A 17,039-nucleotide genomic window follows, 5' to 3' on the forward strand; every position below is an offset into this window, starting at 1 on the left:
TATTTTCATGTCCTTTTACGCCTGGTGCGGTGCGCGTATTCGAGTGGCAGGTGAGAAAACGAAAGGTGTGAATTAGCCTATTTCTGTCCATAGATTTTGAGAAGTATGCATCAATATCATTGACATGAAGCCCGTTCCTTTAGTGGTCAGCGTCTTTGGAAACGTTTGTTAAGTTAAGCACCTCACTCCCCATTTTTCCAATACGGCCAAACAGAAAATGACAACGGTAATTATGTTTGGGTGTCCGAACTGACCAGGCACCTAATCATCCTAGATTTTCTCATATATCGTATCACAGTAACACACGAATGACATTTAGTGGCCTATATGCCTGCACATATCCCAGGATGTGTGCAATGAGTGCGCCCATGTTGAATTGTGTGCAATAATGTACAATCTTTTCGCGCGTAGGGCCTAATCGTTTTCCTTTAATGAAATCACGGTAGTTTGTGGTTTAAGATTATAACCTTAAGTAATAAGCAATGATAAACATACTGTAAGTTCATGACAGTATGTACAGTATTTTGATGTGCCATGCGCTATGCCTATTGGTTTTTGGTTTGGCGGTACTGAAATGAAAGTGTAATACAGGCTATTGGTTTTGGCACACTGCATACACTGCATTGGGAAAGTATTCAGGCCCCTTAACTTTTTCCACATTTTCTTACGTTACAGCCTTATTCTAAAATTGATTAAATTACTTGTTTTCCTCAATTTAAACACAATACCCAATAATGACAAAGAGAAAACAGGTTTTTAGAATGTTTAGCAAATTTATATAACAACAAAAATAATAAAAGAAAGTACCTTTTTCACATAAGTATTCAGACCCTTTGCAATGAGACTCGAAATTGAGCACAGGTCAATTCTGTTTCCATTGATCATCCTTGATATTTCTGAATCTTGATTGGAGTCCACCTGTGGTAAATTCAATTGACTGGACATGATTTGGAAAGGCACACCTGTCTATATAAGGTCCCACAGTTGACAATGCATGTCAGAGCAAAAACCAAGCCCTGAGGTCAAAGGAATGGTCTGTAGGGTACCGTAACATTTCTGCCGCATTGACGGTCCCCCAAGAACACAGTGGCCTCCATCATTCTTCAATGGATTAAGTTTTAATAAACCACCAAGACTCTTCCTAGAGCGGGCCGCCCGGCCAAACTGAGCAATCGGGTGAGAAGGGCCTTGGTCAGGGAGGTGACCAAGAACCCAATGGTTACTCTGACAGAGCTCCAGAGTTCCACTGTGGAGATGGGCGAACCTCCCAGAAGGACAACAATCTCTGCAGCACTCCACCAACCAGGCCTTTATGGTAGAGTGGCCAGACGGGACACACTCCTCAGTAAAGGGCACATGATAGCCCACTTGGAGTTTACCGAAAAGGCACCTAAAGGACTCTCAGACCATGAGAAACAAGATTCTCTTCCCTGATTAAACCAATATTGAACTCATTGGCCAGGCTTGAACCTGATGCACCCCATCCAACCTGGCAGAGCTTGAGAGGATCTGCACAGAAGAATGGGAGAAACTCCCCAAATACAGGTGTTTCAGGTTTGTAGCGTCATACCAAAGAAGAATCGAGGCTGTAATCCCTGCCAAAGGGTCTGAATACTTATGTAAATGTGATATTTCCAGTTTTTTTTTATATACATTTGCTAAAGTTTCTAAACCTGTTTTTGCTTTGTCATTATGGGGTATTATGTGTAGATTGATGGAAAGAAAAATAGAAACTATATAATTCATCTTAAAATAAAGCTGTAATGTAATTTTGTTGGGGAAAAAGTCAAGGAGTTTGAATACTTTCCAAATGCTCATCTTTAGAAATGTTTGTCATTTTTACATCAATGATGGGGAAAATTGTTGTACTTCAGTATTCAACACAGCCTCTCAACATCCTGTTTTTGAATAGCCTAGCAATATTCAGGTCGTTTATTTATGTAGGTCTACAGTGGGGTCTGAAATTATTGACACCCTTGATAGAGATAATAAAATAATGACCATATAACATAAATAATTCAAATCCTGAGGTGTATTGTGTGCTCGAATTGGGAAATGATTTTATACTAATACAATTGCTTCAGAGGTATTTTGTTTAACAAATAATAAAAACATTCTCAAAGGTAGGGGTCAAAATTGACACCCCTAAAGATAAGTTATCAATGAAATAGTGAAGTTTAGTATTTGGTCCCATATTCCTAGCACACAATGACTAAATCAAACTTGTGACTATATAGACTTGTTGGATGCATTTCTAATTAATTTTGGTTGCGTTTCAGATTATTTTGTGCCCATTCGAAATGAATGGTAAATGTATTGTCATTTGAGTCACTTTTTATTATAATTAAGAATAGAATCTGTTTCTAAACACTTCTACATTAGTGAAACAACATCTCTTTCTCTGAGCAATTGTATAAAATAATATAATTTACCCTTTTTATTTGCATACAACACAGCTCAGTATTTTAATTATTTATTTTATACAGTCATTATTGCTCATCTTTATCATTGGTGTCAATCATTTCGGACCCCACTGGGTATAGGCTTATGTATGTGTCACGTTCTGACCTTAGTTCCTTTATTATGTCTTTGTGTTAGTTTGGTCAGGGCGTGAGTTGGGGTGGTCAGGGCGTGAGTTGGGGTGGGTAGTCTATGTTCTTTTTTCTATGTAGTATTTGTGTGTTTGGCCTGGTATGGTTCTCAATCAGAGGCAGGTGTCTTTCGTTGTCTCTGATTGAGAATCATACTTAGGTAGCCTGTTTTCCCCATTTTAGTTGTGGGTGATTGTTTTCTGTCTCTGTGTCGTCACCAGACAGAACTGTTTTGTTTTTGTTCGTTCTCCTTGTTATTTTGTGTTCCGTGTTAATAAACATCAACATGGACACGTACCACGCTGCATATTGGTCCGATCCTTCATACTCCTCGTCAGAGGAAGACGAATCGCGTTACAGTATGGCAGTGTATGTATTATGTGTGTAATGTACAGTCTCTCTTTTTGTAATTTCAACAGTGAAACAATAGAGTAAAATACTGTTATTAATGTTTTAAAACAATGCTGTAGATTGCACTGCATTCTAGGTAAAATTCAGAAATTACTGTTAGTAACTTTAATTGGAAGCCAGCTGTAACAATGAATCTAAAACACTTTCTTAACAGTAATAGTTTATGCCTAGTCTAGATTAAAATGATCCGTTTCAGGAGCGAGACACATGAAGCTCAGACTATTTTAGTAAATATCTTCTTGAAGATGTGGTGGAAGAATATTTTCAGCAGCTGCTGGGTAGGTACCTTGACTTGTTTATAAGTATCTTTATTGAATTTAATTTTTAGCTTAGCTAGCTAGCTGAAGTTGACACATGACATTTTGGTCTGCTCTAAATTGCTCATAAATATCTTGCTGTGTGACCTAGAAAATAATCACCTCCTAAATGATAATGAAGCGGTATGTTTTCACCATTACTACAGAGAAATGGCATGTTACTAGCAGTTCAAAGGATGTGACCCATATTACTGGCACAATGTTTTTTGGGAGGCTTGACGGGCCACCTTTTGCACATAAACTGTGGGCTGTACTCTAAAGCCGCTGCGAATGACCAGTGCACCAGTGTGTATCGAGGTGCCTGCCGACCTAAGGTGCACTGGGCAGCTGTAGCCTGTCATAGTGTCACTGGCGGTAGCTAGTAACATGGACTCCAAAATGCCATGGAATGTTACAGTATTAGTAAACCTATTCACTTTATCAGTAGTACGTAAACATTTGGTGGAAAAGAAAGGAAAATGTGAGTCTGGTAAATAATCTGTGGGATTGTGTAGGCTACAGAAATGTTTTATTAGTTAGCAAGGGTTTGAAGTATGTGTATCTAGCTGTCGATTTTGTTCAATGGCTCCATTGATTTCATAAACTATATTGGATATATGCTGTAAATTCGAATCAACCCAAGATGATGAACCCTGAAGATGGGACAAAGTGCATGAAAAGGTGGCCCAGAACAGCAGGCTTTTTCTCAACCCCGACATTGCCCCATTGTTCCAAGAGTTTACTGAGTTTGAATGAAGAACTTTAGCGAGGCAAGCACGCACACAACACCAGTTTGATATGCCCCTTGTCACCTGTGTTTTTGCCCACAGATGAACTGCCCTGGTGCTCTGCTTCTCATATTCTTTATTTTTTCTATACTTGTCCTAATTAAGGGTGAGAAGAACTAACCAATCAGAACTGAGGATGATTGTTAGAGCCCCATGAGGAACACCTGATGCTGCGCTGAGTTCTCTCTGGATGCTCTCCTGCCCAAACTATCCCGTTGTGTGTTTCACCTCCTCGGGGAACCCCCTTACCCATAGTAGTTGCCCCTGATCATAGATCTAGGATTGTACCCAATCCCAATTTTTAACTCCATCTCTCTTTGTCTCTCTCTCCCCCACAGGCACACAATATAATTTTTAGATTAGTGACGCTCTTATCTGGTTACATGCGTTAACTGTAACTTCTATGGTCTATGTTCATTTGTTTATGTTACCAATATGAATACATTTATTTTATGTTCAAATGTATTGTTTTTCTTACTTTTAGATTTTAGGGAAAATATCACTGTAAATTTACAGCATTATCCTAGCATGAGAGTTGCCAGATTAATACTGTAATTTTGCTTCACAGCAGAGATGCTATAATATATTTCACAGTACTATTTTCCTTACTGTAAAACATTACAGCATCCATGTAAATTTACAGCAGGGATGCTGTATGTTTTTACAGTAAGGAAAATAGTACTGTGAAATATCCAACATCTCTGCTGTAAAACAAAATTACAGTATTAAGCAGGCAACTCTGGTGCCAGGATAATGCAGTAGCTTTACAGGGAATGTTTTTACAGTGTGTTTCTAAGACAGTTTTCTGCTCTGGGACATTAAAGTTGATCCCACCATATCAAGTTTTAATGTCACATGCACAAGTACAGTGAAAAGCCTTTTTTTTTACAAACTCAAAACCCAACAATGCAATATTCAATGTATTACAACAAAAAACACGAGAAATATGAAATGCACAATTTAAGTAAGCATACTAAATACAGGAAATATTAAAGTCAGTTCCAATAGCATATTTACATGTGCAAGAGAATATAAGATAAACAGAGTAGCAGCAGCTTGCATGTGAGTGGGTGTGTAGAGTCAGTATAAATGTGTGAGTGAGCAAATTATGGAGTGTGTGTGTGTGTGTGTGTGTGTGAGTGATGTGTGTAAATACTTAAATAAAAGGTCAACGATACCAGGTAAATTTGGTCCATGTAGCTATTGTAGCTGTTAGCTATTTATCAGTTGTATTGCTTGCGAATAGAAGCTGTTCAAGATCCTGTTGGTGTCAGACAGACTTGATGCACCGGTACCTCTTGCCATGCGGCAGCAGAGAAAATAGTCTATTTATTTCCGGGCCTTCTTTTCACACCGCCCATTAGAGGTCCTGGATTCATGGTGTCACCAGCAAACTTGATAATGGTGTTGGAGCCGTGCGTGGCCACACAGTCGTGTGGGAGCAGAGTACAGGAGGGGACTGCACCAACACCCCTGTTGGGTACTTGTGTTAAGGGTCAGCGTGATGGAGGTGATGTTGCCTTCCCTCACCACCTGAGGTCGGCCTGTCAAAGTCCAGGATCCAGTTGCAGACCCAGAGTCCTTATCCTAACTTTCCTTGTATCCAGACTTGGTATATGAGCCTAACTGAAATCAGGTGTTTCTCACTTTCACCATAGCCTCCAGTGTGAACTTTACTGTAGCCTAATCTTTTAGTCAGTAAGACTTTTTTCTCTGATTCAGTTAGTATAATTGAACTTCTCACATCAAGACTTGCATTCCTGTTTCTTATTTACACAGCAACTTCAGCACAGCAACTGACAAATGCATTATGCACGCTGTGAAACTTTGCACCCTTTGGTAGGCCTATGATGTACAGTCTATCCAGTGTTCTCAATAACTTGTCTGGTTAAGGTAAAGTATTATATAAATCCTGATCATTCATAGTAACGCAAATGTTCTGCCTGTTCCATGTTGTGTGGAAGCCCTTATTGGCAATGTCCTGCTAAAACGGGTTATATCAATCTAGAGTACTCTATCGCTAGGAACAGAACTTTATTGACTCCAATGAGCCACTCATAGTTTTGACATATGTGTGGTAGCTCACAGAAAAGAGGAAACATTCCCCTCTTTCATTTCCCTCTTGCTTATTTTTTATCAAGTCAACTACAGTAATAACGTCTTTAAAAAAAAAATCCCATTGTGCAATAGTCTGCAGCTGAAAAATAAATATAGCTATAAAAGTATAATACGATACAGGATGTGTGAAATGTTTGGCTATCAAGAAAATAATGTGTGAGGTGAGGTGCGTAACTTTGTGCATTGCTTTTTAGAAATGCTCATCGACAGATAAGCTACACATACTGTACCTCCTTGGTGTTTTTTTTTATGTCTGCTATTAAACATATCCATGACCACCTTCCTCGAAGGTCCCAAATGCCACAGTAGTCAAGCTTTCCAAGACCACAATAAGGCTGGGCATATCAGCCTTATGGTGAGCTCCAAGGTCTCCTTAGAAGTTAGGGTCCCAAGGCACCTGTGGAGACACCGGGGGGTGCAGAGAGGGGTCACACACCGACAGCCCTGTTTGTATCTCTGCTTTACGATGTGCCCCCTGTGGAGAGCCGAGCATATTTAGGAAGAGATAGTGATCCAGCGGAAGGGGTCAATGAGGCTATGAATTGAGTGAGATTTTCCCCTCAGGTATACAACCTTTCAGTGGGGGTAGAGACTGTGGAAGATGACACCCATTCCGCAATTAGGTCAATCTTCAAGGGGATGCTTTTTTGTTGTTGTTGGTCTGTCATAATTTACCAGGCAACAATTCAGAGGGCTAAGATTCTGGAAAGTGTTAAGGGCAAGCCACAAAACATGGCCTGAGTGAAAGAAAGTGGTTAAACTAAACAGTTCAGGGGATTTTTGCATGATTGCCAGTGAAATGGAAAGCTGCTGAGGCTGTCTGCATCCCAAATTACACCCTATTCCCCATAGGGGGAAAGTAGTGCACTATAAAGGGAATAGGGTGCTATGTCTCCTGTACTCTAGACTCCACATGCCTGAGAATGCTAGTAAAATGGGTCAGACTGGATGGTCTGTAAGCAGTTCAGGTATGCTAAATCAACCTGTGTCCCTGCTGAGACTAACAGCATTATTGTCAGTCATGACTTTTTACCATACATTCTACCCACAGACTGGTATTAGAGAGGCAAATCACGATCAAGGAATTCTTTGACCAGACTTGAAATACTTGTGAAGCACCGGCACTGAGTGAAATATTTGTTTCCCTTTTGCCTAAAGCAAAACAAAAGCCTGACTGACCAGCAGCATGTTTGTAGGAGCCTGTAATGCAGGCTGTAATACAGGGGATAGGCTCTAACAATCACCTGTAGGGCTGTACCTTTTGAAGTCTGAAGTCAGAAGTTTACACACACCTTAGCCAAATACATTTAAACCTCAGTTTTTCACAATTCCTGACATTTAATCCTAGTAAAAATCCCTGTCTAAGGTCAGTTAGGATCACCACTTTATTTTAAGAATGTGAAATGTCAGAATAATAGTAGAGAGAATGCTTTATTTCAGCTTTTATTTCTTTCATCACATTCCCAGTGGGTCAGAAGTTTACATACACTCAATTAGTATTTGGTAGAATTTATGGACATGATTAGATAAGTATTCACCCCCCTGAGTCAATAAAGCAATAAGGCCCGGGGGTGGGGGGGGGGTGGGTACAGCTAAGGGCTGTTCTTATGCACGACGCAAAGCAGAGTGCCTGGATACAGCCCTTAGCCGTGGTATATTGGCCATATACCACATACCCCCGAGATGCTTTGTTGCTATTATAAACAGGTTACCAATGTAATTTGAGCAGTAAAAATAAATGTTGTGTCATACCTATGGTATACTGTCTGAGATACTACGACAATCTTCCAATCAGCATTCAGGGCTCGAACCACCCAGTTTATAATACATGTTAGAAACACATTTGACAGTGATTACAGCTGTAAGTCTCTTAATTATTTTCAAAATTATTCAAGCTCTGTCAAGGTGTTGGTGATCATGGCTTAAGTACAATTTTCTTAATATAGATTTTCAATCAGATTGAAGTCAAAACTGTAACTTGGCCACTCAGGAACTTTCACTGTCTTCTTGGTAAGCAACTTCAGTGTAGATTTGGCTTTGTGTTGTAGGTTATTGTCCTGCTGAAAGGTGAATTTCTCTCCCAGTGTATGGTGTAAAGCAAACAATCAGGTTTTCCTCTAGAATTTTGCCTGTGCTTAGCTCCATCCCACATTTTTTCATCCTGAAAAACTCCCCAGTCTTTGCCAATGTCAAGCATGCCCATACCCTGATGCAGCCACCACCATACTTGAAAATAAGGAGTCAGTTACTCAGTGATGTGTTGGATTTGATCCAATATAAATACTTTCATCAAACAAAACTGTAGTATATACTATAGTAATTAATGTAGTGTTTTTGCAGATTGTAGTATTTACTGTTGTGTTTTTGCAGACTGTTGTATACTGTAGTATTTACTGTTGTGTGTTGGCAGACATCACTGTAGTATTTGCTAGAGTGGTTTTGTTTTATTTTCTTTGACATAGAAGTGGAGGCTTTCTCCTTTAGGAAACCTGAAGCAGAAATACAAAAATAGCATATTTTTCATAACCTGTAGGTAGGACTGGGGTCTGATGGATAGTTATTTTCTATAGCCTGTAGGGAACACAATAGATGGTCTATACTTCGCATGTAGGTTTCTCACTTATGGGTGGCACAAATTGTAATATGGGGGAGGGGGATGTGCAATATATTTGTAATTAAATACTCTCGTGAATGTACCAGCCCCCTCATTATCTCAACCAATCATGGCTAGGAAAGATTCTGTACTTTCTCCATGGCTAAACAACTTTGTTTATTTCCAGTGAAGTAGTAATGTCTGTCTTCCGCCTCATTTCCATTTGTAGGCGTGTGACCATCAATGAAAATTATGAGCCGAATCCAAACTCAGATGATTGTATTTACACTGCGTTTTCACATTAGACATGCATTGATGTCAACAGTAGATTTGAAATAGAAGTAGGCACATCTAAAGTTAGGATGTGATTATACATGTGTACGAGGCAGAGAACAAGCCGTTGGATGTATAGTTAATTATGTTTACTTTTTCCCTGTGGCTGTGGATAAATCCCCCACTGTCTATGACGCTGCTACTGTAATTCATGATATTTGATTTTCAAGGAAATGTTGGAGGGGGTGCCGTGTGTTGGATTTCTAAGTCACTTAGTAATGTCCTTGTTTTTTAAAGAAAAGCAAAAAAAATTTGTCTATTAAAATAAAATTGATCAGAAATACAATGTTGACATTGTTAATGTTGTAAACGACTATTGTTGCTGGAAACAGCTGATTTTTAATTGAATACCTACAGAGGCCCATTGTCAGCAACCATAATTTCTGTGTTCCAGTGGCACGTTGTGTTAGCCAATCCAAGTTCATAATTTTAAAAGGCTAATTGATCATTAGAAAACCCTTTTGCAATTATGTTAGCACAGTTGAAAACTGTGGCGAATCCGCGATGCTGGCCTTCTAGGCAGAATTGCAAAGAAAAAGCCATATCTCAGACTGGACAATAAAATAAAAGATTAAGGGCAAAAGAACACAGACACTGGACAGAGGACTCTGCCTAGAAAGCCAGCATCCCGGAGTCACCTCTTCACTGTTGACCTTGACTGGTGTTTTACAGGTACTATTTTACCAGAGGTGTGGACTCGAGTCACATGACTTGGACTCGAGTCACAAATATGAGGACTTGCAACTCGACTTTGACGTTAACACCAATGACTCGTGACTTGACTTGGACTTGAGCCTTATGACCCGACCTGACTTGATACCATCCCCAAGCCCAAATATTAAAAACAATGCTATTAAAAAGTGTGCAGCGCATCAACTCTTCATTACAGTTTGAATCGGTCAGCAGCCAATCAAATTGTGCGTGGCAGTGCAGAGGAACGTCAGCAGGTGAATTCAGATGGAGCCCTTGGAAAGATGATACCCAAAAATATTATTTTCGTATATAAAGACGATGCTGTATCAACAAAAAACGGATTATAAATTGCAAAACGTGCGGGAAGAAAATTACAGACGGAGGCGCAACAATTTCCAACTTTGTTCGACATTTGAAGCTGCACAGAGAACGGTAAGTCGTGGCTAGTATTGTCGACAGCTATCCATCACACAAGGTTGTGTGTTTGAGTATGTGTAACTTGTTTGTTTCATGGGTTTCTTGCTGGCTTTTGATGTCTGGAGCCTGTATTATGTGCACTCCTCACTGCTTGCCTAGATTAGACTTGCAGATTGACTCACCACCACGCTGTTTGGAGCTGGAAAATATCAAAATGAGCACATTTGTGGCAGAGTGCCTCCTAGAATGGTTGTGTACTCTTCCTAACCTGCTGATTATGGCGAGTGCTTGAACCCTCTGATTGTGTTTATGCTTCACACAAATCCCACCATCCCTCTCTCTGCTGTCGTCGGCTGTTTTGAGCTTTCTCTATTGATAATGAAGAACGGAGGCTTATTTAATCTGAGGCACCGCATTCAGATACAGTTTTCCACATAGAAATGCAATATATAGATCTGTACTCGATTCTCAATTCCATACGGCAAAGGCTGTTGTAGGTGATATGTGAATTGCCATGTTGGATGGCCTGCAGATACTCTGCTGCTTAATTAATTCATCTAGAGAGAGATCATGGCTACTCATGTATTTCCATGGAAATATAACTTTTATTTGGAAAGTAATAAATATAGATATTTTTAAAAGCATTCATAATTTGCGGGAATGTAAAATACTAACTATTACCCTTGTTAAAAATATGAAATGGTATTACATTTGGTGAAGAGCACATTATGACTTGGTTAGGACTTGAGACTTGACGGTCTTGACTTGAGACTTGACTCAGACTTGCCTGTCTTGACTTGGGACTTGTAAAACAATGACTTGGTCCCGCCTCTGCTATTTACTGAAGCTGCCAGTTGAGGACTTGTGAGGCGTCTATTTCTCAAACTAGACACCCTGATGTACTTCTCGTCTTGCTCAGTTGTGCACCGGGGCCTCCCACTCCTCTTTCTCTTCTGGTTAGAGCCAGTTTTCCCTGTTCCGTGAAGTAATACACAGCATTGTATGAGATCTTTAGTTTCTTGGCAATTACTCTCATGGAATAGCCTTCATTTCTCAGAACAACAATAGACTGACGAGTTTCAGAAAGTTTTTTGTTTCTGGACATTTTGAGCCTGTAATAGAACCCACAAATGCTGATGCTCCAGATACTCAACTAGTCTAAAGAAGGCCAGTTTTATTGCTTATTTAATCAGAAAAACAGTTTTCATCTGTGCTAACAATGCAAAAGGGTTTTCTAATGATCAATTAGCCTCAACTTGGATTAGCTAACACAACATGCCATTAGAACACAGGAGTGATGTTTGCTGATAATGGGCATCTATACGCCTATGTCGATATACCATAAATAAATCAGCCGTTTCCAGCTACAATAGTCATTTACAACATTAACAATGTCTCCACTGTATTTCTGATCAATTTGATGTTATTTTAATGGACATAAAATGTTGTTGTTTTTTTAAACAAGGACATTTCTGTGTGACCCTAAACTTTTGAACGGTAGTCTATATTTAAAAAGGAATTAGTTTCACCATAAACTTTTTTTTCATCGAAGACCAAATCTTTTAGGCTTCGAGTGAAACACATATATTCTGGTCTTCATTTTGACAGTTGGAAAAGTTATATATTTTGGTATTTTAGTAGTAAATCTAGTTATTTTGCCCCTAACAGTTAAACTCTACTTTTGAAATTGTGATTAGAGGCACTTTCTAGAAGGTGGGAGGGTTTAGGTATGAAATACTCTCCCTTCTAGATATGCTGGGTGGTACCACCTCAAGGCTTACTATAAAAGCAGGTGACATCAATGGTCTTGGTAAGTGGAGCGTGCCAATATTTTTTGCATGATGCTTCCTTCTCTAGACGACTGACGTTACACAAAATTCAAAAGGCAGTTAGGCACATTTCTGCATATGACCAAATTCAACATTTTTGCTTACCATTTCATACACATCTGTGCTATTCCGAAGAAAAAAAAACAGGTACGGTAGGTTATGATGATTATGTGTTTATATTTGTAGCTACATCCATCGTAACAAGAAATAGATGACAACATGTCAATTCAATGTATTTTTTTTCCGCAAACTCTACAACTGATTGTTGGCGCAGTCAGCCAAAATAGTTAGCTGATTGTAAATTCTTATCCCACAATGGCCACAAATCTTATTTTTTTCTCCTTCAAAACCTTTATTTACAATATTCATCCCATGCCTAATTCTGAAAAGTGAAAGCATTCCTGTGAGAGGGATCACCCTGGTAGTAGTTGTATGTTTTTATACAGTACCCAAGACCAATCTGTGAGTTAATTTGACCAATGGAAAAATATCTACTGCATAAATATTGCAATGCGGGTTGGATTAAATAGAGCCCATAATCTTCATTCTTCAAGGTGATGATTGCACTTTTCTTCCCAACACAAAAGGTGCAATAAATGTGAGTCTACATTTCAAAGAGAAGTGGCAATAGGTGTCAGGAACTCAGCGCCTCAACACTGTGAGGTAGCTGTCCAGAGCCATTTTTACTCGCCGATGCACATGCTTTTATTATCAGAGGCTGCCAGTAGACTTCTGGTAAGCATGCTCTAGAGAGAAAGTGTTGATCAGGTACAACTACGTTTACCCACCCCCACAAAATGAATATTTATGAGCAATATCCCCACCCACAAGGTTTTCTAAGGGGTTGTGCAAATGCTGAAATTGGGATTTAGTTACCTTTAAAACAAGTGTTCTGTTGATGTAACAGGGTTGACAGGGTTTTTTCTCCCTGAAATTATTAAAAAATGACTTTGTGAAAGCAACAAAATAACTATGGCTTTACAATGATGGTGAAAACTTGTATGTTCAAGTTAAATGGGTTAACATATTCCTAGAAGTCAGAGGATGTGACATCTAGGAAGTCAAAATGCTGTATTTTTATTCGTATAAGAAAATCGGATTTATTGAGTTTTCTATGTGGTCTATGTTAAAGGCTACTTCATTTAATATAACAGGCTTTAAAATGCAATATTTGTGCACAATTACTACTTAAAATATCAAAGGGACGCCAAAAGGCACTCATTTCTTGGAATGACCCAGTAGTAGTAGTAGAAGTATTTTATTGATCTGAAGATATACTACTCAATGTGCTCTTTAGTTGCCAACGCAATGTACTTCCAGTACTCAATCTCTTCAGTTGACCACATGGCATTGAGTGAGCCTCTACATTTTAGACAGTATAATCCCCATGGCATCGTATCCATTTGTTTATTTAGTTAACATGGGCCTTTAAGTGCACCTGAGTGGACAGAGGCAGGCAGAATGCAATTTGTAGATGCAGATTTGATTTATACACGTTTTGTGTGGGCGCTGGTCCGCTTTCTGAATCACTGTGGGAATAGGTCAATTGCATTTCCTGTTTTTTATCATAGACTTTACTTTTCCTGATGGTTTTCACTTTTACCCACACTTGTTGGCCTTCTATTTTGGGTTACCATCAGAAATGATGAAACCATTATTTTACACAAATGCTAATGATCTAAATCTGCTTACACTGTAATTCTTAGACCAAAATCAGAAATGTTTCAGATTTCCATTACATATGATTTTAACAATACCTGAGAAAACTGCAGAAATGTATTTGTTTGTTAAGATGGACAAGACACAATAGAAGCCAGAAGCCTACCAAGCCTTCCATTCCAGTCAGTAAACAATGCACTGGACCATAAAGCCTTGGTCATAGACCTCAAGTCCACTGAAAAACAATAGTTTGTTCCTCAGTAATTTCTTCCATCTTATATGAGACAACATCTAGGCTTTGAAAACAGATTTTATCTGCAAATGTTTTCCTCCTTTATAAAACATTTAGTGCACTGGCAGAGATGTTGTATTGTCGTTAGACCAAAATTATTTCGATAAGATTAGGAACAGGGTCTTCCCTGTGAAAAACTGCTGGCCTAAATTAAAATATGCCATGTGGTACTAATGATATGCATGGCCCTGTGTTTTTGTACAATGAGATTACTGTATGTTGTTGGAGAGGGCTGGAGAGGAAGGCACAGGCCTGGGTATCTGGAGGGCCTGTTGAGTCTATTTGGTTAATGATACCGCAGGATCAAAGTGGCTGTAGAATCAAAGTAGGTTGTAGACAATGAGGACATGGGTAATCATCATCAGGCAGGGCCGGCCCTATTTTGCCATTGGGAGTAGAGCAGATGTTGCAGTTTTAAAGCAAGCTTTCTGCAATTCTACACATTTTGCCATGGGGCGGAGAGAGGTTTAGACATTTTATAACACATTTCATGCAATTCTACTCATTTTGCCATGTTGCAGAGAAATGGGCAGTTTTACAGCTAATTTCCTGCAATTATACACATTTTGCCATGTTAGTGATATCTGAGGAAGAGTGACTAACAAAATCCATGTGGGCCCCCAGGAAGTCAGGGCCCCTGGGCACATGCCCTGCATCGGTATTCGGCCATGATTACTACAAGTTTAGATAGCTGGCTAGACTAATGTACCAATCAAAAAATGTTTTGCTGACATGGCTAATTTAATAAATGTCAGTGAATGACATAATGAGAGAAACTGCCGATGCACAACCAAATTTCGAGTCCCTAACTGAGCTTTAAAAAAAAATGGCAGCTTATGTCACCTATGCCTGTAGTTGGCCCTGTCATCAGGCAGTGCAGTGCAGCCAACACAACATACCTCGAGCAGTAATGCACCAAACAATGCATGAACACAGGCCTTTTAAGAACTAGAAAAGTGTGCCTATATTTTAATGTTAGTCTGGAGTTCAATCAAACCTGCACTGCAGAAACCTGGCTTTGTTCTTATTCTACTAAAATGTGCTATGACTTACTGAAGCAAACAAGGAAGCATTCATTTAAGTTCTTTATGAAAATGTGTGTTCGATTTGTTAAAAAAATGTATTTTAATCTCCAATTACTATTACTTCCCAATTTACCTTGTTTTCATTTTGATCAAGCACTGGTGTGTCAATTTTAAGTAACACAAATGCAAAAATCCCCTTCAAAATCTATCAGTTTAAGCTAGAGATGTGTCTTTTTTGCATTGGAGGTTAAAGGTGACAGAGCTAGAGTAGTGTTTGTTAGACCATGAGACATCCGGAAAATCGGTCTTCTCACAAAAATGTCTTTAGCGTCCGACTGTTTTGACCTCTCTATGGAATTATGAGACTCATGAACACGATGGTGTTCTCCGTTTTACTCTACAACCCCCATAAGTGTCACGGGACTCATCTAAAGGTGAACAGTACTGTTATTTTTTATATGGAAGAATTAAGGTAGTTTTATGCATACACAAAAAAAGGTTAAATATGTGTAAAAAAATATATATATATACAGTGGGAAGTACTGTATATATACACTGCCGATTTTGCAGGTTTTCCTACTTACAAAGGATGTAGAGGTCTGTAATTTTTTATCATAGGTACACTTCAACTGTGAGAGACGGAATCTACAACAAAAATCCAGAAAACCACATTGTATGATTTTTAAGTAATTAATTTGCATTTTATTGCAACCTGCAAAATCGGCAGTGTATAAAATACTTGTTCTCCCCACTGTATATACTACCCACAAAACACCAGTCTCAACGTCAACAGTGAAGTGGCAACTCCGGGATGCCACTTCACAGTTCCTCCGTCCAGTGTCTGTGTTCTTTTGCCCATCTTAATCTTTTCTTTTTATTGGCCAGTCTAAGAAAGGGCTCTTTCTTTGCAACTCTGTATAGAAGGCCAGCATCCCGGAGTCACCTCTTCAATGTTGATGTTGAGACTGGTGTTTTGCGGGTACTATTTAATGAAACTGCCAGTTGAGGACTTGTGAGGTGTCTGCTTCTCTAATGTACTTGTCCTCTTGATCTGTTGTGCACCGGGGCCTCCCACTCCTCTTTCTATTCTGGTCAGAACCAGTTCGCGCTGTTCTGTGAGGGGAGTAGTACACAGTGTTGTAGCAATTGTAGCAATTTCTCACGTGGAATGGCCTTCATTTCTCAGAACAACAATAGACTGACGTTTCAGAAGAAAGTAATTTGTTTCTGGATATTTTGAGCCTGTAATCGAACCCACAAATGCTGATGCTCCAGATACTCAACTAGTCTGAAGAAGGCCAGTTTTAATGCTTCTTTAATCAGAACAACAGATTTCAGCTGTGCTAACATTATTGCAAAAGGGTTTTCGAGTGATCAATTCACCTTTTTAAAATGATAAACTTTGATTAGCTAACACAACGTGCCATTGGAACACAGGAGTGATGTTTGCTGATAATGGGTCTCTGTACGCCTATGTAGATATTCCATTTAAAAAATCAGCCGTTTCCAGCTACAATAGTCATTTACAACATTAATAATGTCTCCATTGTATTTATGATTGTTATTTTAATGGACAAACAAGGACATTTCTAAGTGACCCCAAACTGCATTCGGAAAGTATTCAGACCCCTTGCCTTTTTCCACATTTTGTTACGTTACAGCCGTATTCTAAAATGGATTGAATACCTTATTACCTCATCAATCTACACACTATACCCCATAATGACAAAGCTGAAACATGTTATTATACATTTTTGCAAATGTATTTAAAATAAACAGATACCTTATTTACATAAGTATTCAGACCCTTTGCTATGAGATTTGAAATTGAGATCAGGTGCATCCTGTTTCCATTGATCTTCCTTGAGATGTTTCTATGACTTGACTGGAGTCCACCTGGGGAACATTTTATTGATTGGACATGATTTGGAAAGGCACACACATCTGTCTATGTAAGGTCCCACAGTTGACAGTGCATGTCAGAGCAAAAACCA

General features: G+C 39.0%; 1 protein-coding gene across 2 annotated transcripts in view; it reads left to right on the top strand.

Moving 5' to 3' along the window:
• Positions 1–17,039, top strand: part of LOC139408305 (kit ligand-like) — a 38,518-nt gene that overhangs the window by 311 nt on the left and 21,168 nt on the right. The gene's annotated exons all lie outside the window — the stretch shown is intronic.

This window comes from Oncorhynchus clarkii, chromosome 1 (genome assembly GCF_045791955.1).
Source record: "Oncorhynchus clarkii lewisi isolate Uvic-CL-2024 chromosome 1, UVic_Ocla_1.0, whole genome shotgun sequence".
NCBI classification, from domain to species: Eukaryota; Metazoa; Chordata; class Actinopteri; order Salmoniformes; family Salmonidae; genus Oncorhynchus; species Oncorhynchus clarkii.